At 42.7% G+C, this 25,336-nt stretch overlaps 1 protein-coding gene across 15 annotated transcripts in view; it reads right to left on the minus strand.

Moving 5' to 3' along the window:
• The window catches only part of FOXP1 (forkhead box P1), a 576,422-nt gene that overhangs the window by 96,726 nt on the left and 454,360 nt on the right, over window positions 1-25,336 (minus strand). Inside the window, exon 1 of one of the 15 annotated variants that reach the window (XM_032867397.1) lies at window positions 5,392-5,491. The exons of the other annotated variants lie outside the window; for them this stretch is intronic. The gene's annotated coding sequence lies outside the window, so the exon portion shown is untranslated. Of the gene's footprint in view, window positions 1-5,391; window positions 5,492-25,336 lie in introns of those variants that run through there. 15 annotated transcript variants of the gene reach the window in all.

Raw genomic sequence — 25,336 nt, forward strand, 5'->3', positions numbered from 1 at the left:
TTTTAGCGCTAATAAATATCAGCTTCATTTGCATAAAAATGTAAAGTTTACATAAATTAAATCGCTTCTCCCATTAGCGCCTGTTAAATACAGGAAACAATGGAAGCTACACATGAAAATAGTCATCCAATAAGCACTCATCTTTTCAACTTAGCAACTGTTATTATTATTATTTAAATCAAGAGAAAATGCCTCTTCTTTCCTCCCTCAATCTTTCTCCTGTAGGAGGGATGGTGAACAATGTACGTGGTGTACGTGGATCAAAGCTGCTATGACATTTTATATTAACAACAACAACAAAAATCATTTTTAAGTGCTGCAAATAGGAGGAGGGGAGAACTATTCCAAGAAGAAACCCCAGGGAAGATTCTATCCACAGTTCTCTTGAGCTCTTGAGAAGAAAATGCAGAGGCCATGGCTTAGTAAGTCCTCTTAAAATCAAGCATTATTCAAAAATAGTGAGAAGAGATAGCAGCTGTACCAGTGCTATCTGAGACACACACAGGATGCACATAAAGGAAAACAACTTGTAGACAGTTATGGATCGAGGGATACTGCTCAGCAAAGAAAACTAAAATGTTTACCTTTTGTCCACGAAAGAATTTTCTAAGACCAAGAATTTAATTTGCAAACGTTTTTTTTTCCCCCCAGATTGTGAGATGGAGGGGGGGGGAGGGCTGTCCTTGGATTTAAACATGCAGATAGGCCAAAATTAGCTCATTCCAAAGTTTTGTAAGGTCTGACTTACTGTGCAATCACCCCTTTTCGGAATTACAACTGAAGTTTCTCAAATTGTGCAGGTTCTCATGCCTGTTTCCAACACCTGCACCTTCTATGTCACAGTTAAGCTAAGGGGTGCAAATTAGATTCTAATGAGAAAACATCAGTTGCTTCTTTGACAATCTCACCATTCACTGATATATTTCTAATGAAGACAAAGCCTAACCAAAAGCTCCTTATATGTTAAAGGTCAAAATATGTTCAAAAATGCCTAGTAAAATCAAGGCAAATGGGAAAACCCATGAGGACCCGCCTCATGAAGTGGTATGACAATTAGAGTAATTGTACAAAAAAAAAAAAAAAGAAAGAAAGAAAAGAAAAAAAGAAAAATCTTCAGGAAAAAGTGAAAGAAATTAAGCTGCCACAACTGTAACAGGTAAGATGAAAAAAATCAAAATTTAATGTATTCTCCCCTGTGTCATCTTGTTTTGTCAAGACATCAAATAGAATTGGGAAGTACAAAATAACAAGCCCTTGAGAAATCACAGCAGCCGACCTTTTTGATGTTGTTGATTTACCTTGTTCTCAGTTATTTGAACAATGATGTTTCAGATTTAAGGGCAAGATAAAGCTTAAAAATTAAAACATGATACCAAGGTATTCTTAAAAAGTGCACCATAACATTTAGCCTGCATCTTCATTGATTAGCTGCTTTTAACCAGGTTTGAAAATGAGGTACAATGCACGTGTTCAATATTCATTTTTCCTTGTTCCAAATTAATTTCTCTTCAAACAAACTGCCAGGTTGGAAGAGGGTCTCAGAGACTATTCCTACAGCCCTAAAGTAGAGGCCCAGTTTGGCTCTTTCCAGATAATTCAAGTCCCTACAGTGTGCAGACGATCGTCCAACAGGCACCTGAATTTTCTTTCCTTTTTTAATGAAAATAAATAAATAAATAAATAAATAAAGCTGACTGTAGATTGCCATGTACGAGGAGGGAAAAAAAAAAGGTATTTGTACACTGTGAAATGACTAAAACCAATGTCCAGAAATATCATGCTGCTTCCAAGAAAAGAAACCTTGCAGCAAACAAAAACACATTTAGCTTAGGGAGTTAGGACTACCCCCAAATCTAGCCATGCAGGTATACATGAAGCTGCACTCGTTCTCTGCCCCCAAAGATCCACAGCTCATCAGCAACATCATTCCCAACCTCATATGAAATATTATGTACAAAGGTATATAAAATCAATACATGACAAGATAGCGTTCTCAAATTTTTATAAGTAGACAGCTTCCAAAAATTTTAGTAGTTAAAAACATCTGATTCGAAGACTCTCAAAGTAAATAACTCAGTATTTACAAGCACTAGTAGAATTTGTAAAACCAGGACTAGTTAATAGCTGCTTAATGATTATTACTCCTTGACAATGAATTCATAGCTTAGTATGTAACACACACAGATGCAATTTACGTATTTATTTATTCCAACCTTCTCTAGTCAACTGTTGCTGCCTTATCCCTTGCTTATAAGTCAAAGAACTACCAGAAGTGGATTCTAACTGGCTATGATATTTGACCAGTTACCAGGAGCCTAGTGTTAAGTTTCTCTTCAGTGATGTTCCTCTACAACTAGACCACATAATAAAATAAATCCCTCCACCCTTCTTTTTTGCCAGTTCAAATTTTACTCAAATTTTAGCTCAAGCTGAGAAGCTGGTCACAATATTCTCTCCTGATTATCTCAGAAACATAGTAACTCTAAGACACTTCTGCCACATTAGCCAAGATAAATCTGGAATTTCATTGCTTTTAATTAATCTGGATTTTAATTTCACTGTATCTTACAATTGTGTGGAGGCTGTCTGAAAAGTTGCAGAACTGGTCAGTGTCATGAAAGAGTTTATCTTTCAAGTGACAGCTTCTGACAACGTGCAAATACAAGGCAGCAATGGTGAGGGTTTTGTTTTTAAGGTACATTTAACTGCAAACAACAACAAAAAAATTCAAACCAACCATTCCTATCATAAGCTTTCTGATGATTTATGGTTTACCAACTGAGCAAGGTTACGCAACACTGCATGCCTTTAGATGCATTATTTCAGCTAGTTGAGATTTAATTAAGATCACAGACTCTAAAATCCCTGTCAAATGAAAATGCAGAGAAGACAATACACTATATAACCTCATGCAGAATGTTTCCATTCCATCCTCTGGAAAAATATGAGTTAATCCGCGTTTCTATGGATGCAGACAAAAGTTCACTAATTTTGTTTTCTTTTGACACCTAGGTTGTTTTCTATTGTATGTCATGAGATCATTCCCTTCCAGGGAGGGAAGAAGAAAATCGAGAGTGAAACATGTTGCAGAAAACGCACTTGACATGACCATCCGACATTATCATAGCTTACTTATGATGTCATCACATTTTCATATAATCAGCCCATGATTAGGAAACTTTCATTTTAATGAAATAAATTTATTTAAAAACACAACACAAATAGGAAGCCTACCTTTCCTGAATTACTCAGATTAAAAAACTGACAGGTTTGGCTTCTCATTTCCTTAACTGACCAACTTTTTATCAGTTGAACTGCACATAGGAGTAGGAAAGAAAGTTCTTAGGGTAAACAGGAGAATAAAAGCCCCTTGCTTTCATTCTAAGCGTAGTCCTGGGGGAGGGGGTGCGGAACAACAACAACAAAAAATCCCCACAAACCTCTAGATTTCTTCTTATGCATTGATAATGACCCATTTTCTTAAAGAAAAAAAAAAAAGATCATGTGCTTTTATTTGCATCATCTTAATATTTAGTTGCTTATCTCATGCCTTAGAAATGACAGGTGCTTGCAGTCTCTCTCTTGACAGGCCACTACACAAATAACTGTCTTGCCTGAAAGGGCTAATGCAGTACTAATGAACAATAAATCAACTTTGATTATCAAGTGTCAGCCCAATCCGTTTTCAGTTCAACTCTATCACATCCCAGAGTAAGTCAGCCACTGTCTCTGGGTAGGCAGTCTGTATTTTGGTTTCATTTTTACACACTTTTCACTGAAATGTGTCAGGCAGCTACAAAGAATCACATAAAATAGAAGTAGACATTTTTTCAATTTATGCGAAGGGTATTCAGAATGTGCTTCTGTCTTCATTTGGTTTACTTAGTGTTAAGTCCTAACATCCAAGAACGCTTTGCATTCTTTCAAACAACAGTAACAGCAACACATCAAATCCTAAACTAGAATCTCAATGGGATCATGTTTGAGGTCTTTGACAATGACATGCTAGCTTGAACACTTTACCACATAACCATCTCTGACTGCACATACACATTCCTCTTAGAAAATCTTTTACAAACAAATGAACAAAAAAGCAACACCGGGCCACTTATAAAATAAAAAACTTCACTTGATTTAAAGAAAAAAGAAATTTTTTTGGCTTCTTTAACACTGACTTCCTAATGATAAAATAAATGTAACTTATTTTTTTCTTAGGCAGATTAGTCATTGATAGTATGATTCACATTTCCTGTTATCAGGCTTAATTTTTCCCCCAAATGTGTCACTTGCAGAATGTTGGCATCTATGGAAATTAGGTGATTTGCATTTTTAAATTGGCTTGATTAGAATATTTGGTCTGTGTGGACAAGGATATAAAATTATTATATTTTCCTTATAACTGGTAGGCCTTGAAGGAGTTAATCCCAAAGAGGAAGAGTCTATATGTACTTTGCTCTAAAACTTTACCACCTACTTCCTAAAGGCCCCCTCCTTCCCATCACGACTCCCGGGGGGGCGGGGGAAGTCTCCTTTCCACTGACCGTCTTTCAGGCAGTTTTGACAGTTGAGTTAGTTACATTCAGAGCCCGGGAAGATTGGAGTACCCCGTGGCGATTCTTCAGCCGGCTGCACGTCCTAACCTAAACCCTGCTCCCTACTTAATTAGTCGGCAAAGTAATGCACCAGACGCCAGAGACTCCCCAACCTGCCAGAGTGTCCCTTAGTTCGCCTGCCTATTTTGGTGTGGGGCTTTATTCCTCCCCCTCCCCCTCTTTGCTGTGTGTGAACTCCTTGAATTTGAACAGCTAAGCTGAAAATAGCCTAGACAGATATAGAAACAAAACTATCAGAAGCAAAGAAACATCCACGCGGGTTACACTGAGATGGAAGTCTCCTTGTATATTTCACACGCTCTGAAAGTGACATAAATCACACCCCAGATACGTCCCCGAATGGAGTGATGGCGAGGGCTTTACCAAAGTGGCTGCGTGAAGGCCAGACCAGCAGAAAATGAATCGCAAACGAAAAAGAGAACGAGAGCGCGAGAGCAACACACAAGCAGGACTTCCTCCAACTCTCCAGTACACCCCACCCATGAACATTTAAAAAAAAGAGAGAGAGAGAGAGAAAGGGGGGAAAGCCTCTCTCTCTCCAGGACCCACAGGCCTGTAGCTCCTTCATCCCACCTCTTCACTCCCGCCCCCGCCTCCACTTCCAGAGCGCAACTCCCACCCAAGTTGGTAAACAGCAATTGTTGTTATTATTTTTTAAAAAGACTCAACTTGGAAACCCTCTGGCGCTCCAGCCTTCCCCAGTGAGGCCCCAGGAAGCTGGCACCGCGGAGCCCGGGGAAGGAGGGCAGAACGGCAAAGATCAATCATAGGGACCAACCTGACACTCTCCATGTAGCCGCCAGGCGCGCGGAGCCGGCTCGGGGCGCCCGCGCGGGCCGGGCGTGGGGTCCGGCGGCCTCGGCGTGCAGGCGGACTGCACGCGCGCAGGGGCGCTCCGGCTCGCGGGCTGACAAGACGCGCCGCGCCGCGCCCACCCGCCCCGCCCTGCTCCACCAATCACAACCCGCCTCTAAACACCCCGCGCCGCGCCGCGCCGCGCCCCACACAATGGGCTCCGCGGCCCGCTCCCCGCGCCCGCGCGCCCCGGCCCCCTCCGCGCGGCAGGTGAAATCACGCTCCGGCGAAATCCTGCTTTTGTCTCTAGAGCAACTCCTCTTAATTGCTGTTAACCCTTTGACCTGCCGCCGGCTGATGTCTGGGAAGCCCGCGCGGCGCGCATCTCTCCCGCCGGCCGGGGCTGCGGGTTTGGGGCTTTGGGCTGGGTTGCGTGTTTGGTTCGTCTTGGAAACTGACAAAGAGTTGTCCCAACCTTTCGGAGGAACCCGAGAGGCAGAGGAGGGGAGCCGGCGCGCCCCGCGCACCCCCGACTGCTCCGAGCAACTGTTCAGAATCGGAAGGGGATGCGGGGCTCCAAGGCAGCGCAGAGAAGCGCTTTCCTCGAAAACGGCCTCTGCTGAGAACTTTCGCTTCAGGACGAGGGTTTCGCCAAGCCTCGGCCTCCCCCCACCCCACCCCTCCAACCGCTCCCCACCTCCTTTCTTTCCAAGAGTCGGGCTCGCCAAAGCGTGCTTGTGCGCGCGGAGGAAAACTAACCCAACACGGGGCTTGAAATAAATAACAACCGAACGTGCTTCGTCGCTGAACCGAGCTACTTCCCCTCTAGAACGACAGCTGCTCGAGAAGGCATCTGCTCCAAGTTCGCTAAGAAATAATTCTTTAAATTCCTTTTTTATTTATACAACAACAGCAACAACAAAAGCTACTCTCAGTAAGCACTTGAAGAGGACCTCTATCAGAAATAGTCACTGCTCTTTAATGCTATTTAAAGCTGAGTATGGTGTTAAAAAAAAAAAAAGTCACCAATATGCTAAACTTTGTTGGCTCAACTGGCAAGATCTGAATGCCAGGTTAATCCAATCATTTTCCGCAGCATTTATCATCTTTAAATTTAGAGAGAAACTTCTTGGCCTATACTTAAAAAAAAAAAAAAAAAAAAAAACAAACAACAAAACTCAAACGTTTTTATTATTTTTTTTTCAAAAACAGTCCAGGAAAAGTAGTGACCCCAGGGATTACCTATTCTCCCTCAATTAAAAAAACAAAAAACAAAAAGACCACAAATCCTAACGGAGCAGTACCAGTTTTACTTGCACGTGTTTTTCCATTTGAGGCGTTTAATGCAGGTAACTACAAACCAGAAAGTATATTGATAATATTTCCAATCAAGCAAATGCCTGAATCTCAATAAGGTCAGCGGGGGCGCAGACAATTCCCCCATCAATCTGGCTGCAAAAGAGACAAAAGCTTCAGTTGACTGTCAACTTATGATCCGATGTTAAATGGGTGCATGGCAGGTCGCTCTCCACCCTAAAGTGTTTTTGTGTCAGGTAACAAATTTATTAATGGCATTTTTCAGGTCACAAAAAATGTGACCCCACCCTCTCATGAATATTCAATGGCAGACAGAGGGTGTTCTTTTTTGGGGAGAGGGGCCCTAAACCTGCCAGAATGTACCTGGAATCAGGAGACTTCTGACTCTTAAAGGGACAAGTTACTCTTCCGGGAGGGGCTGCCGGGGGCCCCCCAAAACAGGAAATAGAAATATAGGAAGTTCCCTTCAACCAATGCACAGTGAGAAAGTGGAAATGGTCATTTCAGAATACACGTGATTGTTTTCAAAGGTATTCAAATTAACTTGAGATTCGATGTCTGGGGACAAAATGGGGTGCAACTTTGAATAGGCAATTCATGTTTTTCAAAGACGAGTTCTTGGTGAGGCATCCATAAAACTCATGCATGCTTTTACAAGTTGGACTAACTCCTTTGCAGGTCAGTGTTTATCAGCTAAGTCTCCGGGAGCATCAGAACAAATAACAAACAAACAAGCAAACAACAAACATTACAGACGCTTATGAGCCAGCCTGTGGAGACAGCCTTACACAAAATAATTAGAGAGTGACGCAAGGCGCTGGTTACACAAGCACTAAATTGCACAGCGGTGGCTTTGAGCACCATGGGACCACAGAGAAGGGGGAGATCAGCGTGAGCAGGAGAGGTCTGGGAAGGCCCCTTGGGGAGGTGGTGTTTAAAGGACTGATTGTTTGGGTTGGTGGGGGGGGGGGGGTGGTGGTGTGATGGTTTGGAGAGGGAAGTAATTTAGTAAGCTAACTCCGAGGCCACCTGGAGCCCTTCCCACCCTCTCTCCAAACATGACATGGTGACTCATGTATTACTTCTAGGTAAGGAAATGTAGCATCGGTGATAAACCTGGAGAAGCTGTGTATATGCCCAGGCCATTTTCATTTGATTCGGGACTCTCTCAGGATCCCTTTCCATGTGGTCCTGTCAACCTGTGCTGTTTCTGGGATTTGGTGAGAACTAAAATCTTGCACTGCTGGAGTACAACTGAAAATGTTAAAACCTATGGTTAAAACTTAGAAGACTCAGTTAATATCATTGATTCATTACCAAGAGGGCCAGGTTGCTTTGGAGAGGCTAGGTCAGAAAGCAATTCCTCTCACCCCCAAACAGCAGCATCTGTATTGTGGGAGCTTTAGAAACAGGGTCTCATTTAATTGTCCTAACTTGAAAAGAAACTGCAATTCCCACTTCACAGAGGACAAAACTAAGGTTCAGAAAGCCAACTGTGATTTTTTTTTCACCCTCTAAGAATCAAACATTCCTAACTAAGCACCGAGGTCCACAAGGGGAAGCAGATATAGAAACAAACTTTCAGAAAAAGAATGGCCATGATAACTTAAAATGAATACCTGGGAGGGCGGGGAGCTAATGTTTAAGGAAGAGTGAAGGAAATGCTAAATACCATACTTAAAAATATTTTTGATGCCCACATCCTAACACCCACAACAGATACAGCCCTTGTTCAAACACCACATATTAAGAAACCTGTCAGTTGCTAAATGAGTCCATTGTGCAGCTGGCTGTGTACTTAAGAATAGATTACTATGATCCCACACCAAACTCTAACCACCAAATAACACACCTGGGACTAAAATCATGTATTATATACTTGGTTCTGCTGAGCCTTAGCCTTGAACGCAGGAAAAAGTGAAAGGTTTTACTGCCCATTCAGAGCCCTGAATGGAGAGAAGATGTATTAAATGAAGAGTCAGAAGGAGCGTGTTGTCAGGACATTATTCCTACATGCTGATAAATGGCATGGCAGGGAAGGAGACACCGGCCATGGTTCCTGGCCCACGTGGTCCTCGGCTCCAACTGAGGTCCTGCCTTGCCAGAAGCTGCTTGGAAATAACCAAGGAATGGATACGTGAATGGACACTGGCTCCCATATATCCAGCAACAGTGAGAGTGGGAGACCTCCTCAGATAAAGTCAGTTATGGTACCATGTTCTCACAGGTAACTACTGTGATTTCTGTTGCCAGAAAGTTCATCTGCCAGACTGAGTGAAATAAAAATTGATGAACAGTTTGATGGGTTGAAAAATCAACTCTGTGACCAGAGGCCAAGACGGTTAATTCAATTGCCCATCTTTTTCCAAACAACGCTTGCATTAACACTTGCTCTTTCTTTTCCAATTAATTTAGGGGAGTACCCAAAATGGGTATTCTGAAATGAAGGAACTTAAAGAAACGTGACCGAGTGACTGTTGCTACAGAGAAAATGGTGAATCCCTCACCGTAGTAACAGGCTTGATGACCTGCCCAGGGAAGTGAGTCCCTCCAGAGGGAGCCCTGCTTTAGTCTTTCTGAGGCCTCCAAAGACCGCCAACCAGCTGTCAATTACAGGTACTAAATTGTAACACCAATGCCCGAATACTGAGATTTGGGCACTTGTCTCCAAGGAACCACAGCTCCTTCTTGATTTAAGTGCTTTTACTTAAAAACATAAATTAATACATCATCCATCTACAGGGAGCTAAAGCAGTCCGCTCCGTGTTGATACCGTTTATGTCGCGCTTAAGTGTATGCTGACCATACAGTTCATTATGTCTTTTAAAATTTTATTTATTTTATTTTAGAGAGTGTGAGCAAGCATGAGCAGGGGTGGGGGGCACAGAGAGACAAGCAGACACTCTGCTGAGCAGAGAGCCTGACATGGGGCTTGATCCTAGGACCCGGAGATCATGACCTGAGTAAATGGAAGATGCTTAACTGACTGAGCCACCCAGGCGCCCCTAAATATGTTGCTTTTGGTCTGTGCCTGCGTGGCCAGGGGAAAGGACTATGAGTTCCTACTGTTCCATAGGAGTTTAAATTTCTCTTTTTGACGCCTTCTACAATGTCAGAAGCATCTTCATTTAATGCAACATTTTATAATGCCAGTTCTCCTGGTTTATTTGTATATACACAGTTACATGTCAACATTCAGGTGACTTAGGATCATGATGGGGAAATAAGCTATGGAAAACATTTACCACCCCCCCACCCTTCCTCGCTCTAAATGTCAAGACACTCAGAAAACAAAATCATATGTAATCACCAGTAAACAAAATCTTACCCAGAAAGAAAAATGGCTACATCCCGTCCTAAGTCTGCATCTCGTGGACTGTAACAAATTATTCTCTCTCATTTACGATAAAACTATAATCCCTTGTTTTAATAAAATGTAAAAATGTGTTAGTGGACGGCTTCTGCCATAAGGTGAGAACAGATTACACGGAAATGTGCAAAGTTCTCGAAAAGGTACATGTTTGGGGGCAGGAAAGCATTTCCCAAAGAGTTTCGTCCTTCAGGTATCAGGAAGAACAAATCGTTAGACCATCAAGTGTGAGTCCGTGTTTCCTCTCCAAAGAGTAACAGTGTTCCTGGCACACCCCCACGCAAACCCTCGGATTTAAGCGTAACAAGAACTGGATCAGTGAAGGGACAAGAAGAGATGGCTCTGGGGGCATGAAATGACATTTGAATATTTTTTTGAACATTTAATTATGGAGAAATCGCTGAAAATCTGATAAAGGCAACTGGCCACCTTTATTTAGTAAAGTCAGCTTTTCCGGAGACGTGGGGCGTGCAGCAGGCCTGGAAAGAGGCAGAGGGAGCGTGTTGCATCTCGCCCTGGAACAAGGCTCACAGGTCTCCCTCCCACTGCAACGCCACCCTCCTGTGACCCTAGGTTGACACACCCTCCTAGCAAAACCTTCTTTACGCCTGCCCTCTGCTGGTAAGCCGGCCAGGATTAGGAAATTTTGACTACCTCCATTTATTCAAAAGACAACTTTTCAAAGCTGGAGAGAAATGAACTGTTAACTGGAATATATAAATTAAGACACTTAAAATATGGGGGGGAGGGGCCAGGGCCGGTGAAATATGGCACTTTTAATGTAAAAATGCACATTCGTCTTGTCGATTGCCGGCCGGATCACAGCCCAGAAGTGCCAAACTCTACATTTTAGCTTGTCTAAGAGAACAACCTGTATTACTGTCGGGCATCTTGCCTTCTCTTTTGCTCACTCTCCGGGGAGAGCCTGTCGGCGCGTTTTCAATAAAACACCTTCTTAGCAGTAAAGGGCCACTGTTCCCAATTCAGTGGTCCCTAAGGTTTCATGATACAGTATATTTAGCTGACTCGAAGCTCAAGTTTTCCTCTGGCATTCCTAAGATCCACATAAAGGAAAGGGGGGAAAAGCCAAAGAAGAGCTTTTCCCTCTCCTTTGTTTAAATAAGCAAACAGTTAACTTTGAGACTGATTAGCTGACATGACTTAAACACAAAACAACGGGACGCGCTCCCATGCCCTCTCCCCCACTTCGGGGAACCCTCTGCACGTGCGGGCCAGACGGGCCTGCGGGAGGGCTCCGGGAATTAGGGGGTAAATTTCCGCAGCAGTGTGCAGGGGTTTAACGGTGCAGCTCCTGTCAGTGTCAATGGAAAGCACGAGGCCTTACAAATCCCTGCATACCATTTCAAAAATATATCTCCAAGACGGGAAAATGAAGCTTAGCAGTTGCAACCTCAAAAGCATTCAGGAAGTAGCACTCTTGACAACGCTTTAGATGCCGAGTAAATGCTCTTATAAAGAACACCCAATCCAGCCGACAATAAATCTTACGCCGGGGAAGCCCGTGTAGGGCTGCGGAATCCCCTCCAAAGATAATTGCCTTCCACACTGTGTGGCAGAGAAACTGCAGCACGGCAAACACTTTCTGGAGCCCTGGAGCTCCCCGTGGATTTGCTCTCCTTAACAGGCACCGATTTTAGACACACACACACACACACACACACACACACACACCCCTATCTTTCGGAGAGACCCTCTAAAAATCCAAAGGTTTGTCTTCTTTTCTAGAGAAAAAGTTAGGAAGCTGGTTCGCGGGGGCTGGGGCGGCCCCGGGGAGGCTGGGAAGAGGGGCTACGTGGAGCCACTCTGGAGCAGAATGGGAAGCTGGCATCAAGGTACGCGACTGTCCATGTCCATCTCCACTCCCCACCCGCTGGAGGCTCCAGCAGTTTCCAAATGGTTCCAAGGGCTGGGACTCACCCGGCCAGCCCATAAGGAGGTAGGCAGACTTTTTCCTAGTCCTAAATGCCCTCAGGCAGTCTGTCTAACCCTGAGATGATGCAGGAGCACTGGGATCTGACAGAGGCTTCTATTAATGACTTTGCCATGAATTAACAGTGCAACTGTGGGCAAGTCACTTCACCTGTCTGAGCCTACACACTTCACCTACACAAAGAGAAAAACCTAGGAGCTACCCTGCCTGGTTTCTGGAACAGTAACAGGAACAACTGTCATTATCGATAGCTTGTCCTTCACCAGGTACACATTTTACACAAACACAGGATTAAGCTTTGGGTATTTTATGGCTTACCATTAAGGTCATATATAAAGCATAGAGAAAACTAGTTAAAAAATATAAATAGGATTTTAGAGGCCAGGAATCCTGGACACTACCGTGTCTACGGTAAATCAGGGAACAAAGAGAAGGAAAACAAAAAAATGTTTGGCAAACAACTTGAAAGCCCTGATTCTGATGCTCTGGAAGTCATAGCCCAGGTGAGACCTTGTGAAGGAAGGATTACTGTACCCACTTCACAGATGAAGAACTGGGCTCTGAGAGCTGCAATTACTTAACCGATGTCTCACAGACAGATGGGGGAGAGGAGGCAGTTGAATGGCTCTCAGACCCGGCTTTTGCCCTACCTGCCAATCAGCAGATGGGGCTGGGGACTGAACTAAGCCTGGAAGAACAAAGAGGCTGCTTCACTTTTACTCCCTCGGAAAACAACTGTGCCCAAAGGTCACCGATTGGTCAGCATGAGTGGAACCTGAGGTAGTAAGGGTAAAATTCTGATATCCTCCTTTACTGACAGTGACAAGCCTGACAGACCACATACATGCAAAAATGCCCGAGTCTGGCAGGATGAGGGACCCGGGGTTCACGCGCTCTCCTAATTTCTCCTTCAGTGAGGAGCTTCCACAGCTGAGAGGAGACACACACACAGACTCTTCCCCTCATCTCCTTCAGTCACATCAGTGGGTACCAGGCAGTGGCCCAGGACCCTGGCCTCAAGGATGGCCCAGCTCTCCTAGCATCTTAGATGTAAACATAAAACACCCTGGTACTGGGGCTTATTTTGTTCCTGATTATAAAAGTATGGTAGTTCTGGAGAGAGTCTGCCGTGGGTTCTGGCCCTGACGGCACCATTGGCTGACTGTGCTTTCGGTAAATTACAGTCTCTATGTGCCTCAGTTTCCTCCCCCATAAAACTAAAACACACACACACACACACACACACACACACACACACACACACACCCTAATCATAGTTCTTCTCCCAGAGGGTTGTAACAAGGACTAAATGACATAGGACGGGTCACTGCCTGGCAAACTGTAAGCATTCTACTGTTTCCCCTCATCATTATCATTGTTGCTATATACCGCTTTTCCTTCAATTTCCTCCTTCTGCTATAATGAAATACCTGAAGGCAAAAGATTTCTTTACTATCTCAGACTCATTCTTCTGGGTGCATAGATTCTAACGACAGGATTTAAGCAAGAACTCTTATATCCAATTAATCTTAACAATGGGAGAAGATAGTTGCTGGTCACTGTTTTTTCAATCCAGGGTAACAAGGTCCTAGACCCCTTGGTCTTCCCCAGCAGGCAAAATGGCAGCCTCGCATCAATCTCCGGGTGACTGGGTGGGCCAGAGCCAACAGCCAGCTCTTCACTTGTATGTGCGAAGGAGTCCGGTGGTTTGTTCAATGAGTTCTTAAGGACCCCCTGGAATCAGCTACGGCGGGCTATGCCCCAAGTGCTGAGAACACGGGGGCTGGCCAACATGAGACCTAATTCATGGAACCTTCATCCTATGATTTTACAATATGTTGCTACTATTGTCTCTGGGAAGGAAAGCCTTAGCATTCCATGCTCTAGAGATTACTCAGCTTGTACTCAATTATAATGACCCAATAAGCTGATTTTAGGATTCTTTTCAAAGTTGCCAACATTCACACTCTCCAAAGCAAGGAATGGAGCCCTGTTAGTGCTGTCAGAGCCCAAGGCCTACCACCAGCCATCGTTTCATCATTTGCTGAATTTGAAAAAAGATGCATGGGCAGGAAGCAGGGAAGAGGGGTTCCTTCCTGGGCCCGGGGCTAAGGGGACTTTTAAATGAAGACAGAGATGAGGCTGCATATTTAAGGTTGATGCTCTGTCCCGGGTAGCAGGGCAGGCGGTGTGGGGAAGGCAGTTTCAGCGACTGGGAACAGGAGGTGCAGGCATTTGCAAGGGGGAGAACATGAACCATCCACCAGGGAACTGTGAAGTCCTTACAGGGGCTGGGGGTTATAATTCATCCTGGATCTCCTTTCCTTTGAGACCAGGGTTTTCCTCCTTTCCCAGCGTCACCTGTTCTCCCTATCCCCCAAAATGTGTTCAATTCTTCCTCTGCCATTCTTCACATTTTGGGTATGGTCTCTGTTCTGCATCTCTATCATGTCCAATATTTAACATGATCTCTCTTAGCCTTGACCTCAAATAGCTCAAGCGCACGCGCATGCGCGCGTACACACACACACACACACACACACACACACACTCAAGTCTGCAGAGTTTGAGGTGCTTTATTCCTATCCTGCCATGCTGCCATACAACCGGGGAGTGGGAACCACCAGCATAACGTTAAGAAGCACGGACTCAGGAATTCGATATTTTGGTCATGAAAGCATTTTTAGGTAACATTGTGTCAGATACAGATATCTTATTACGCAGTTAGTTAGAACGAAAGCATTAAGAGAATTCACATCCAAACAGGGACAAATGTAGAAAGCATCAAGGACTCGCGCTAATCCCTGAGAAGAGGACCGGAACTCCAACAAAACCAGCCGCGTCCAGACCTCCGCTGGCCCTGCACTCCTCACTCCCTCTTCGCAGCACGGCTCCAGTCACTGGACCACGGGGTCCAGTCTTAGGGCTCTTTTCCTGAAGGCAGCCTAGCTGTGTTGGGGCGAAGGCAGCTCCTGTTCACTTCTACTCTCTTGCTCCTTTTCAACTAAGATGGGGCAGAAAGGACAACTGAGGCCCTGTCTATGTCCATGAAAGTTTAGAGAAGAAGAAATGAGCTAAGTCTACACAAAAACCAAAAGCCATTCCTCCATCAGGCAAATTGTCCTCCTCGACAGAAATACACACACACACACACACACACACACACTCACACAAGAGAGCAGGGCTAACTCCACATAACGTAGCAATGTCACCACTATGGGAACTCAACTGGGCGAAGTACCACTATTCTGATGAACCACATCCAGCATTTAAAGTCAATGCCAGTAATTTCTGCATTCTACCAAATGGGGAATGAGCTCATCAAATATCAAAAAGAAGTGCCCTGTACATAAGGGCCCCTGAACAAATATTTGATTAATTTATAAACGAATGAATGAGTTAATGGTTTCTTTTTTTTCTCTCCTTCTTTTGCATTTATGTTTCACACATTGTACTATCTCTAAATTATAAGCTCCAAGAAACAAATAGTGCTAAGGAAAAAATAACTAGCTACATGTTAAATAATAGCATCTGTTAAAAAAAAATTAAAAAGGCCCAAAATGGAGTTGCTTATTCTAAGCTCTAAAGCACCATACTGACACTTAACTATAGTTTCAGCTCTCTCAGAAACAGAATCTTATACCAGTCTGTCAGGAATCACCTGGTTGGCGCTCGTTAAGTAATCTGCCTGACAGACCCTTGTCATCCCGCAAAGGAAAGAAACTTGGCAAAAGCACCTCGCTTTTTGCCCTAAGTTTCTTGTTCCTGTTCCCTTCTGCCTATAAAATTTCCTGCAGCTCCTCAGAGCTCCTTTCTATCTGCTAGATTGGATGTTACCCAATTCGAATTGATTTTTACTCAAATAAACTCTTACAATTTTTAATATGTCTCAGTTTATCTTTTAACAGTTCAGCTCTCAAAGGAGGGATGTGAAGGAGACCTCCCCCCACCCCCATGATCCCCAGGAGCAATGAACAACTAGACATAGGTACCCGCTGAGCTCCCTGGGCTTGCTTTGTTCTCGCAGCCTCTGGAAGAAGTAGCTAAGTTCATCCTGGATCCTACCTCTGCGGTTTTTACCTTATGAATGTCAGACTTTATTTGAGCATTTCTTTTTCTAGACTAGGCCCAGAAACGAGCCAGAGTCAGACTGGGTCTGACTTCGAAACTGGATGGGTTCTGGGGCCGGACTGGGTCCAACTCGGAAATCAGACTGGGTCTGGGGATAGACTGGGTATGACTTCAGCGGGACTCGGTCCAGTGTGAGTCCTCAGGTGAACAAAATTTTGTTCTAAGACTGAACAAGCAAATTAACCTTACCAAAGAGAATCTTTAATTACAAAGGCCACAGTGGAGAACTTTGAACCTTATCTACTTACAAAGGTGTCCTAGAGAAGAAGGCATCATAGCCAAGTACTCAGGATAAGAAGTAAAGGAGAAAATCACTTCTCCTACTCCATAGTTTCTGGTGACTAGGCCTAGACCTACTAAAACACCCGACTCTCTCCAGACCCGACAAAGGGTGAAAATTCTTACCAGGGTCGGCTTTCCTATACCTCTGGGATCCACAGTTGAGAGAGGAAGGTAAAATTTTACATTGTCCCTTCCCCTGAAAGTTCATACTGGCTGGCAAAAAACATATGTAAGAATTAGATCTTAGAATTGTGACTTGTGAATTTGCTTTGAAGTACCCACTGGTTATGATCCTTTCTCTCCTAGGGACAGCTACTGCCTTCTTGTTTGTCTTGCTTTGTGTCCTCAGAACTTGGCTTTGCAGCCATTGGGTTGGAGCATCCCTTTGCCGCAGGAACGTGGGCTGCCCTCCACTTGCAGAACCGACCTTTGTTGGCTCTCCGGGCGATGGTCTGACTCTTCCTTTCCTTGGTTGCCTTCAAGAGTGGCTCTGGATCTTGAGAGGGCAATAACTTCTGGACCCTCTTTGGGAGACCTTTTGTGTCTAAAGGAGTGTTTGGTACAGCCAGGAATACAGTTTGTCCCAGCTGGAACCTCACAAGGTATTTGAGAGTTTTTTTGTTTTGTTAAAGTAACTTCATGGTTAGAATCTAGCCAGACCGGAAGGTGATATTCAGAGGCTCAATCAGGTCTTCTCCCCTAAGCTAAAATGTAAGCTATAGGAACTCCAAGTCTGTCTCTTTACCTTTGTCTATGTATGCGTGTTATAAATGGGCAGTATTTTTTCAACCTCCAGATCATAATGTCAAATTGCTTTGTAAAGAGCTCTATTTAATTGGCTTAGAGGCAAAGAAGTGTTTATATGAACCAAGTACACTCTCAAAAGTATGGAAACTAACCCAAAAGTTTTTCAAGTTCATGTGATCTAGGATGATCTTCAAGAGGGAAAAAAAAAAAGTTAGTGTAACTTTGTTGGTTTAATTCAAACAGGCAAATCTTTAGAGTTACCAGCATTAGATATAATACTTTTATTCTACCTAGGTTCACTAAAACTCAAATAAGCTCATGTTATTTCAGAGAATTTGTCAGTGAGGAAGAGAACTTAAGATGATGGTTAGCTGTTTAATGTCTCATGAAATTCTCATGATTAATCTAAACATAATTGTTAAGAACAAGTGAATTAAATATACATGTAAGTAAGATAAAACTTAAAAAGGAACTTTTCAACAATAATTATGCTTTATGGTATGTCTATTTAAAAATAGTTTCCAAAATCTTCTTGGTAACTTGAAACTTTAAAGTTATATTGAGTGGAGTTAAATAATGGATACTCAGGGCGCCTGGGTGGCTCAGTGGGTTAAAGCCTCTACCTTCGGCTCAGGTCATGATCCCAGGATCCTTGGATCTAGCCCCGCATCAGGCTCTCTGCTCAGCGGGGAGTCTGCTTCCTCCTCTCTCTCTCTCTGCCTGTCTCTCTGCCAATTGTGATCTGTCTGTCAAATAAATAAATAAAATCTTTAAAATAAATAAATAATGGATACTTATTGACTACTTAGGTCATTTCAAATAAGATAAATTACTGAACATTAATTACTAAACACAGGTTTATGTGCTTTTGCTTCCTTTTAGAGAGAAACTAAGGATAGTTGGGTCTATTTATAAACAGCCTTGCTGCCACATTGGAAAATTTACTATTAGGAAAAATATACTTCTTGAAATTATGAAATATTTATCTATTTGTCAACCCATAACTCTCAGTTTTCCCTGGCAATTAAGAATTCTACTTGTTAAGAATTCTAGGGGTACCTAGGTGGCTCGTTCAGTTAAGTAGCCAACTCTTGATTTCGGCTCAGGTCCTGATCTCATGGGTCATGGGATCGAGCCCCACATCAGGCTCCACACTCAGCAGGGAGTGTGCTTGGATAGTCTCTCTTTCTGCCCCTTCCCCTGCTCACCTGTGCTCTCTCTCAAATAAATAAATAAATCTTTGAAAAAAAAATAATTCTAATATATGCAATTAAAACAACCAGAGATAATAAAGGTTTAAAAACACACTACAATACCAAAAGTGTACTTTGTAAAACCATAACTTAATTGTCTTTCATCTACTAAAAAACAAAGTTTTCTTGGACTGTTGGTCTCTTTTTTTTTTTTTTTTTAAGATTTTATTTATTTTGACAGATAGAGATCACAAGTAGGCAGAGAGGCAGGCAGAGAGAGAGAGAGAGAGGAGGAAACAGGCTCCCTGCCCAGCAAAGAGCCCCATGTGGGGCTCGATTCCAGGACCCTGGGATCATGACCTGAGCCTAAGGCAGAGGCTTTAACCAACTGAGCCACCCACATGCCCCCTGTTGGTTTGCTTCTGATACGAGACTAAGAAAGGTTTTTTTTTTCTTGTTATCTACCTGAAAAGTAAAGATTTTGTGTCTTACAACACGATTTAGTGTGCTTCATATTGTCTTTATCAGGTCTTTGATTACTTAAGAAAACCCAGTCTTCTCAAGAGAGCTAAGTTTTGCTCCCAAGTATGTGACTTTCTGTATTTATGTTATTAACCCCTTCTACTGTTACTTAAAAAATTTAAGAAAAAAAAAAAGATTTTATGAGAGAGAGAGCATAAGAGTTGGGGAAAGGGGTAGAGGAAGAGTGAAAATAGTCTCCCCACTGAGCAGGGAGGCTGACATGGGGCTTGATATCATGACCCTGAGATCATGATCTAAGCCTAATGCAGACACTTAACCAACTGAGCCACCCAGGTGCCCCCTACTGTCACTCTGGTTAAAGAGATAATTTAGTATTATTTCATAATGGCCTGTGATCCTATTTAGTCAAATGTTCAAACCTTTTGATGCTCGGACAGAATCCCCAGAATCAAATTCTAAATGAAGTCTTCTGGCCTCAAAGTAACTTTGGTATTTTCCATCAGGTCCTGGGAACTTCTCGAAAGATTTGTTCTCTTTCCAATAAAAAGAGATATTAAACTAATTAGGTTTATTTAATATATCAATTACATGGGAAGCATTATCAAATAAGAAGTGATATTAAACCTTTTTAGCTTATATTTGTATGGATGCATGTTATTAATGTACGTGTTCTAGAAATTGTGTGAAATTCCTAGAAATCTGATAGGTCCTGTATAATGTTATTGATAGTAATTGCAGTTATCTTAAAATGCTGTATGTCACAAAAATAACCAAATTTCTTTGTCAGTTCTACTATAATGAACTCTCATCAGATCTTTAACCAGGGGAATTTTTAAGTCTTTTCATTTCCAGACAGTTTTGTTTTACTCTTAATGCTTTTGCAAATGTGCTTTATCTTCTGAAAGATGAACAGAAAAGACTGTGAAAAGTATTCTAGAATATAGGTTTCTGATAACTTCAAGATCATAAAACTGAACTGGGTAAGAATTTCCAGAATTAATGAAAAACTGGATTCAAACAGAACAATAACTAAATAATATGGGATTGAGTCAAAGTGATAAGTATGATTTTATGTATCTATATTTTTTCTTACAACATTTTCTTTAAAGTATTGCTAGTTCCTGAAGACTTTCCCCCACCCACCCCCGATTTAAGGAAATCTTTTTCTCTCTTCTCTTAAGCCATCTGTGACTTATAGTGATTTTATTAAGTATACCTTTGTAAACAGAATTTAAACATTTATTGGTCCCTCCAGAATTTGGAAATTTACTGAATACTTATTTTCATGGGAATAGAGTTATCTTCATAAGTTCATTAAGTATATGTGCTCTTTGGGATGACTGGGTGGCTTTAGGTTAAGTGTCTGCCTTCAGCTCGGGTCAGGACCCTAGGGTCCTGGGATAGAGTCCCGCGTCTGGCTCCCGGCTCAGTGGGAAGTCTGCTTCTCCCTCTGCCTGCCTCTCTCTCTTTCTGACAAATAAATAAATAAAATCTTAAAAAAAAAAAAAAGAATATGTGCTCCTTGGACACAACTAGAAACACTAGTTATATTACCAAGATTTTAACTGGAATGTCAGATTTGAGAATGTGCATAGATTTAAATATGACCATAGAGCTTTAAGAAACTAAGGCTGACTTTCCAGGCAGGTTCATAAGGAAGATCACCTCATAGCAGGCCTAAGAACCTCGGGATAACTTGAGGACATCAAGAAGAGGAATTTACCCACATCTGTAGGTATTCTAGGTAAATTGTGATGGTGAGTCCTTGGCTTAGCTTCTTATCCTGGAGAGGTTTGTAAAGTCCAATCTAAGATTCCTTATGAAAAATTCCAGCAAAGCAGATTTCCAAAAGAGCCTACATGGTCAATACTATTCTTGCTGTACTGTGTAAATAGTTTAATTTGACTAGACTTATTTTATAAACATATAGTTTTGCCATGATTAGCTTTGGTAGAAATGAGGATAATTGTAGAGAAAAAACTTATGTTTCAGTAGAAAATCACAACACAATGTCGTGTATATGAGATTCTAGCCTTGTTCATTGTCTTTGAATTTTTGCTTTACACTTATCAACTGGATTGGATAATGAATTCTTCTAGTGTCCTCAAATATCTGGCTCCAACTCTCCAAACTAGTATTTCCAATTTTCTCCCACCTTCCTGATTCGGGATCATGAAGAACAAAGACTGCCCTTAAATCTCCTCGGAAGGGACTATACCAGGTCTGTCTCACAACCTGGATAGCAGCCAAACTTTGGGGACTTGAAACTTGGGTCTTCATCTCCCAATTAAAAGAGTTCCTCCAGACTCTTGGAATGGCACACCAGCTGGAGATCTAAATTTACTGTCTTAGGAGGTTCCTTCTCAGAAGCAGATGGCATCTTGAGATGGACAGTCCTTCCATGGTCATAGATCAAGATCTTCACCTCCAATATGAAAGCTTTATTCCTTTTGCCTTTTTGCTACTTGTTTTCTTAATTTCTGTTACTGCATGGGCAGACGATGTTCCTTACCTCTGGCAACCATCCCTGAGTCCACCGCTAACAGAGTACCTGCTCAATAAAGATCCCCAGACTTTCAGGCCCAAGTCGTTCTTGATAATAGGGTAGCCCTTGATTATCTTTCAGCTGAGCAAGGAGATGTTCATGCTGTGGCCAATCAACTGCCTGTGGAAGTCGAGACTCAGCTAAATGAGATCACTGAACAAGTAAGTTGGCTTCACAAAATGACTCCTTCAACAGGGTCTTTATTTTGCCTACTTGATTCTGACTGGTTTAGGGCTTGGGAGGCCATAGGTTCCAAAGTACGTTGTAGACATTGGGAATTTTCCTGCTTATAATCATCACAGCAGTCTCCCTGGTATGCTGTATTCTCTCAAAAGCTTTCTGTACATGTTCACAGCCACTAACTACCCAGCAAATGATCTCCCTAAGACCAGAACATCAGACAAGGAGTGAAGAGAATGGCCAACTTAAAGGATGTGAACCTAATGGCATGACCTGTGAATACTACAAAGACAGTCAGAAAAAAGGCATCAAGACCTGTGAATACCACACAGAGATTCAAGGTGTGTGGTGGGCGGGGTGGGGGAGAAGACAAAGGAAAAGAAAGAACAAAGAAAATGAAAAATACAAAAACAAAAAATTGCAAGAACTCCAGAGCTGGGAGTATCACCAATGCCTTAAATTTTGATCACATCTCTTAGACTGAGAATCTGATCAAAACGGGAACTGTCAAAAAAAAAAAAAAAACAAACAACAAACAAACAAAGCAGGCCTCAAATTTTGCTGAGCTCCAGGTCACCAAACCGAGAGAGACTTAATTACAGTTTCGGCTCTCCTAGAAATGGAGTCTGAAACCAGTCAATCCAGGAGTCACCCGATCAGTGGTAGTTAGGTCCTCTAACAGACTCCTGCCATCCTTTAAAGGCAGATACCCTGCGATGACCAATCCACTTTTCCGTGTTCCCACTCCCATCTGCCTGCAAAAATCTTTCCTTTCATACAGGTCCTCGGAGCTCCTTTCCACTTGCTACACATCTGGGAGCGCTGCCCAATTCAAGTTGATTTTTGTCCAAATAAACTCTTAAAAATTGTAACATGCCTCAGTTTTTCCTCTAACATACTTCTATGTAACATGCACATTCAAGAGAAGGAAGCATTTCTCTAGTGGTCAATGTAGGGACTAAAATCTTATTGATGACAATGTTATGACTGTGTGACCTCACATGCCAAAAAAACGCACACCCCATCTATAGCAATCAAGGATCAATCAGATTCCTTGAAAGTTTTGGAAAAAAAAAAAAAAAAAAAAACCTAAACCCAAAGTATGACTGGGTGCCTGGGTGGCTAAGTTGGTTAAGCGTCTCCCTCCCGCTAGGGGCATGATCCTGGAGTCCCACGATTGAGTTCCACATCCCTGCTCAGCGGGCATCTGCTTCTCCTGCTGCGGTTCACCCTGCTTGTGCTGTCTCTCATGGACTCTCTCTCTCAAATAAATAAAATCTTAAAAAAAAAAAATACAAAGTATGATTCAAGGATCACATAAATCACTTTAGATTTTATAGCTTTGAGTCCACTCATGTCACTAAGGACAACACAACTGTCCCTACTAAAGGTAGACTGATACCCAGATTTCTCAAATGCCATCTATCCTCCCCTTGTCTTGTTAATTTGGTCATCGGAAAAGAATCTGAATGGAGATAAGACTGGAGATAATCCTTTCCCCTGCGGCTGTCCACACCAGCACAGCCCGGAGCTGGTTTTTCACGGCTCCAGGTGTCCCCACTCCATTCTGTTGTGCCTCTGATGCCTCTTGCCTGACCCGATGAAGAAAGAGAACGATTAGGGAAAGCCTCCAGAAAGGCCACAGCCTGCCCTTCATAGGAGCCACTGACTAATCATAAACAGTGGCAACGTGAATCCTCTTCTTCAGAAGCAGACCTGTCACTGGCATGACCTCTGCCTCTCTTTGGTCAGCTGAGTCCTGGGAATTGCAGGTTTGGGAGCCAAGTTCATCCCAACAGCTGATGCTCCCTAGCCCTGCCCCTTAGTCATTCTGCCCCTTCCAGTCACGGCCTCACAGCCTTGGTCTCTCCCCTTCCCTTTAAAGCTAACTAGGTTCTGGTTTTGTTTCAAAACGCGCATCCAGCATGCGATGTGTGACAGACAAGGCCCTCCACACTCTGGCCTGCCACAAACCCCTTCAAATGTAGCATCCAGAAATAAGCAAGGCAGGTCGGGTGTCTAGTCCACAGGAAGGCAGAGACTCAATTCCTCATTATTGTATTAATGTAACTTTGAGTTGTTGGTATCCCCGGCCCCAACCAGGTCATGACAGGCTCCTACTGATTTCACAGTCACCCCCTAACTAACTGTCACCTGAACCACTGCTACATTGGAGCTCTAACTCCACACTTACACAGTGGTCTGTGCTTTGCATTCATTCCCATTAAAGATCTTTCCTCATTTTGATCCAGAATTTTGGCCTGCTGAGACTTTTTTTTTTTTTAAATCATGATTCTTCAAAATATTAACTCTTCCTCGTCCTTCCTGGACACATGCAATTTCTGTCGTCCCTCCATTCCTCGAATCACATAATCTGAGATGTGTTATGATCAGTTTGCTAAATTCGTGCATTCTCGTGTTTCATGACATCTAGGGTACAGCGGTACACTTGCTATGTGACGACTACCACCAATGGCTCCATGCTGGAAATTATTCACGTTTGTCACCTGTTCCCACCTAATACACTGCCTGGACCCCGGTAGGCACCGCATACAAAAATGTTCTTGACGCTTCAGTGAATGAACTTACTTATCTTTACCACAACCCAGTGAAGAGAGCCTCGTATTAGTCCATGCTTCCTGGTGAGGAAACTGATGTCTAGAACATTAAATAACCCACTCAGAATTAGGTATCACGTTCCACGGAACCAGCGCTTAAAAATAACGCCTACAAAAATTACAGAACATGAAATACACACTAATCGCTCATTTCAAAGCAGGACTCCACAACTGGTCGTGTGTCTCTTCTTCGTCTGATTAGTGGCGGTGGGGGGTGGGACACACCTCCCCAAGCACATCTCACACTGGCTTTCTTTTTCTCCTTTCCACAGAAACAGACAAGGCTAAAGAAATTTCCAAATTAAAACCTGGCAATGGTTTCTATATTCTTGTTTCCTAAACCTATAAATCAAAACTGTCTAAACAGGTCATAAATGTTCCTGGGCGATATAATGGGAAAAGTTCTGATTTATGGTGCTGGTAGAATAATTTTAAATAATTACATAAGAGTTTTGAAAAATGCAATTAACACCTTTGGAAGTTTTTTGAAATGAAAATGAATCTCTGGAGATGACTGTTCCCATACATAAAGATAGCCAGTTAAAAAATAAAAATAAAGCTACAAGATGCAACTGTGTCTGAATGATCCTATGGAGACAGGGCACGGGAGCTTTGATTTACAAATGGGAATTCGAAGTATGACCACATTAGTACATGTCTTCACTCTGCTGCCATATCCCATGATAACAACACAATTAGCTCATGTCATTACCAAACATCAAAATTAAATCACCAAGTAAACATCTTGTTTCTATTCAGCCCCAGCTGATGCCTCTCTCCCTCTGTACTGGTTTGACACATCCTACCACACTGTCCTTTGGAACACTTCAAATCCTCCTACCTGCTCTTGCAAATCTGGCCAATGTTCTTTCCTTCCTCTTTCTCCTCATTTGTGATTCATCTCCTCCTTCAAAATCCAACCTTCCCCAGATGAAGTCACTCCGAAACATCCTTCTTTAACTCTAACTTCCCTGGTACCAAAGAAAGTCTTAGGATCTCTGAATTCCCCTTTCCGGGCTGACCACACTGTCACAGTTATAATTTTACAAGATGAGCCACTTTCTCAAGTTTACTTAGGACAGCCACCTGGCTCTTTGTCCCTCACTCAGTC

This window comes from Lontra canadensis, unplaced genomic scaffold (genome assembly GCF_010015895.1).
Source record: "Lontra canadensis isolate GAN:19392208 unplaced genomic scaffold, GSC_riverotter_1.0 scaffold34, whole genome shotgun sequence".
Lineage (NCBI taxonomy): Eukaryota > Metazoa > Chordata > Mammalia > Carnivora > Mustelidae > Lontra > Lontra canadensis.